The following is a 4,633-nucleotide window of genomic DNA, read 5'->3' on the forward strand; positions in this document are numbered from 1 at the left end:
GAAATTGTGACTAGACCCCTATTTAGAAAGCCTTTACCTGTGCTTTTATCTTGCGTGTTCCCTGGCTTGCTTGGAACTCGATATGTAGACAAGGCTGGCTTCAGACTCAAAAAGGTCCACCTGCTTAGCCTCCCTAGGGCTGTGATTAAAAGTCTGCACCAATACCCTTGGCCTAAATATCGGATTTGTCAAAGAACTTTTCTGCATCTATGAAGGTAAGTGTATAATTTCTATCTTTGAGTACATTTATGTATTGCATTACTTATTAATTTATGTATATTAAGCCTTCCCTGTATCCCCAGAATGAAGCCAATTTAATCATGGTAATGACCTATTTGATGTGTTTTTAGATTGATTGCACGGGTTAAATTTCTGTGTTTTGTTAATTGGGATATTAGCCTAGTTTTCTCTGTTGTTATGTCTTTATGTGGTTTAGCTTCCTGTGTAATGCTGATTTCAGAGTAGAAGTGTTGCTTCCTTTTCAGAAACAACTTGACATGCATTGATCTTTCTTCTTTAAAGGTTTAATAGAATTATTCAGAGAATGCATTGGGACTGGGATTTTTTTAATAGAAAGTTAATTTTATTACTGCTTTAATCTTGTTGCATGTATAAGTCATCTCATCTTGGTTTAATTTTGGCATGGGCTTCTAGAAAATTGTTAAGAGATTTATTTTTCCAGTTTTGTAGAATTGGTTTTTATGCTATATCCTTATGATCTGAATTTCCTTGGTATCTGTTCTAATCTCTCCCTTCTCATCTCCAATCTTATTGAGTCTTCTATTTCTTTTGGTTAAATTGTATAAGGGTTGTCTATTTTGTTTATCTTCTCAACTAACCAACTCTTTTTTATTATTTTTCCATTTATTTGTGTTTCTATTTATGTGTGACGATAGTCCTGTATTTGACGTACATATACAGGTCAGAGGACAATCCGAAGGACTTGATTCTCACCTTCCACACTTGCATCCTGGGGATTAAACTTAGGTTGTCAAGTCTGGGGAAGAGTACCTTTACCCACTGAACCATCTCACCAGCTCTCACTGACCCTTGCTGCTTTTTCATTCTTTTTCATTAACTGATCTCAATTATTTCTTCCCACCTACTGTACTTGGGTTTGGTCTGCTCTTGCTTTTCCCACAGTCTTAAGGTTCATACATCATTATTTATTTGAGATATCTCATTTTACAATGTAGGCACTTAAGAGTTATATACTCACTTATCCTTTAGGACTCGATTGCCTTCATTATATCCGATGGGATTTTGTATGTTGTATTTGTTATTGAATCCTAGGAACTTTTAAATTTTTCTTGATTTCTTTAATGACCCAGTCATTCAATAGTGTACCTTTAATTTCTGTAAATTTGTTGGTTCTTTTGCTGCTGATTTCTAGCTGATCAGATAAAACACGAGTATTTCAATTTTCCTATATTTGTTGATACTTAGGGTTTTTTCCCCCCAATATGACCTATTTTAGAATAAGTCTTGTGGACTGCGTAGAAAAAATGTGTATTATGCAATGTTTGTAAAGAATCTGCAAATGTGTTTTAAATACTTAATCCATGATACCATTTAATGTCAACATTTCTTTTTATTTTTGGTCTAAATGACTTATTAGCAAAACTGGGGTACTAGCATCACCTACTATTGATTACTGTGTTGGGTTAACCTGTAGTAGTAATACTACTTGTTTTATGAAATTGGGAGCACCTGTGTTTGGTTTGTGCAGTCTTAGAATTCCAATGCCTTCTTTATAAATTATTCCATCAATCATTATGATTTTATTAAGGATGAGGTAATCTTTATCTCTGCTGATTTAATTTGAACCCTACTTAGTCAGATGTTAGAACAGCAGTGTATGGTTGCTTGAATGTCCCATATTATTGAGTATTTGAATGTGTGCTCCCAGTTGCTGGTGCTGTTGGGGGTTTAGGATGTGTGAAATTGGTGGAGAAAGTGTGTCACTGGTGGCAGGCTTTGAGAGCTTAATAGTCGTACCCCATCCCTAGCTTACTCTTTCCACTTCCTTCTTGCAGCTCAGGGTGTGGCCCCCAGCCTGCTGTTTCAAGTACATTTGTTCCCTCTGCTCTACCATCATTGACTCTAACTCTCTGGAATTGTAAGCCTAAACAAACTTCTTTGTTGCATCAATTATAATGTTTTATCACAGAAACCACAAAACTAATACACAGCACTTGCTTGGTTATGGGCTCCATATGCTTTAATAGTATTGCACATCCTTTCGTCCTAAGGAAGCCTCTATCTTTGACGGCTAGGTGAGTTTTTCAGAGGAAGCAAAAATTAGAGATATTTTCTCATTTAGTCTGTCAGTATGTCTCCTAATTTGGAAATTTAAGACCAATAAATTTCAAAATAGTACCAAAAGGTGTGTCTTGTAGTCTGCTGTCTTACTGTCCTATCGCTGTCTTCCTCTTGGATGTATTTTTCCTTTTTAGTTCAGAGTTCCTTCCAGTATCCTTGGTGTAGCTGTTTAGTGGCTATAAACTCTTCTAGCCTGCTCTTATCATAGTACATTTTTTCCCTTCTCCCTCAAGCATGGTAGTATTGCTGGGTGTATTTAGGTTCACAGCTGTGGCTCTTCAAAACCTTAGATACATCATTCCAATTTGCTCCTCCTTGCAAGTTTCTGTAGAGCAATCAGCTGTTATTTTGAAAGTGTGCCTTTATATAAAATTTAGTTTCCCATTTGCAGGTTTTGATACACCTTTATTCAAAGCTAGTGTTTCAATAATATGGTGTGTAGCAGTAATTTTAGCTAACCACTTTGCTCTCCCGAGCTCCCTGTACCTGCCCAGGAACTCTCTGGATTCTCAATGAAACACACACACCAATTAATTTTAAATATGCCTTGACTAGCTCAGAGGTTGGGCAGTTCTAATCCTCCCCGCTGCCCAGTCTTTGGCTGTTGACTATTGATTGACTGATCAAAAACCAACCTGGGCAAGGACCTTCAACGTTTGGACATGCAGATTTCCGATTTGGGGGACCGGATTAATTCAAAGCATTAGAACCAATCCCCAACAATGATATGACAGGCTTTTTATTGTGGGCTTGTTTATCTGGTATTCTGTAAGCTGCTTGTGCCTGGTGGGGTCCCTTTCTCTAGATCTGTAGAATTTTCCTTTATAATTGCATTGAAAATATTTTCTGCACCTTTGGTATGGAGGTCTCGTACTTCTATGTCCATATTTGTAGATTTGGCCTTTTCATGATATACTCATGAAAAGATTTCACACTTAACTAACTTGTCTTAAACTCCTGAATTCTGTCCTCATATTCTAGCCCATTGGATGGGCTTTCCAATGCACTATCTCTCCATTTCCTGAACTTTTCCCCACTACTAAGTACTGCCTATGAAGGTACTTTCCTACCTTACAAACTATTTTTTTTTTTTTTTTGGTTTTTCAAGACAGGGTTTCTCTGTATAGCCCTGGCTGTCCTGGAACTCACTCTGCAGACCAGGCTGGCCTTGAACCCAGAAATCTGCCTGCCTCTGCCTCCCAAATGCTAGAATTAAAGGCATGTGCCACCACTGCCTGGCTCTAAACCACATTTTTAACACCCTGGTGTTGAATGCTTGGCTTGGGGTTTATTCTTACTTCAGCTTACTTTTCTTGGCTAAGCTGGGTGACATTCAATCCTGGAGACAATTTTGAGTGGTGCCATCTGAAGTCATTCTGGCTTGGTATTAACTCACAGGATGGCTAAAGGATGGGGTGGGGGGTCTCTGACCTCACCACCACGACTGGCTGACTGCTATAATTTTAAAGTAAATCATAAAAGTTAAGACTTTCAACTTTAGAGGCTGAAGAGATGGCTTAGTGGTTGGAAGTACTTGCTGCTCAGGTTCAGTTGCCAGCACCCACATGGTGGTTCCAGTTCTAGGGCAAAGCTGCCCTCTTCTGGCTTCCACAGGCACTAGGCAGGCATGGGGTACAGATAAATACAGGTAGGCAAAACACACATACACATAAAATGAAAATAAATCATTTTTTAAAAATGATCTTCGACTTTTTTACTTATGTATTTGAAATCAAGTTGAATATTCAATAGTAAATATTCAACACTGGACATATCCTTGACTCCATGACAAGCCGTAAGATGCCACTGCAGGAGACTAGACCCAATACTTAGACATTCATACGTGACAAATGATGCCCTGTTTACAAAATTATTAGTAAAAGGATGTACTTTCTAAAAGACAAACTACCTTAGGATAAATTTATAATTATTCCAAAATCTAATTAAATATTTAATCAAATATGATATAAAATCTCAAGTATAGTTTTAAAGCATATAGTTTAAGGAGACAGTAAAGACATAAATTTTGCTTTTCAAGGGACTAATTAAATGCACTTAAAAAGAGAAGGAGCCCCATGAGAAAATAAATCCCATATAAAAATACAAACATCCCTGGGCTAGAGAGATGGCTCAGCAGATAAGAGCACTGACTGTTCTTCCAAAGGTCCTGAGTTCAAATCCCAGCAACCACATGGTGGCTCACAACCCTCCGTAATGAGATCTGATGCCCTCTTCTGGAGTGTCTGAAGACAGCTACAGTGTATTTATTACATATAATAAATAAGTAACTCTTTAAAAAAAAATACAAATA

Source organism: Mastomys coucha, unplaced genomic scaffold (assembly GCF_008632895.1).
Source record: "Mastomys coucha isolate ucsf_1 unplaced genomic scaffold, UCSF_Mcou_1 pScaffold23, whole genome shotgun sequence".
NCBI lineage: Eukaryota > Metazoa > Chordata > Mammalia > Rodentia > Muridae > Mastomys > Mastomys coucha.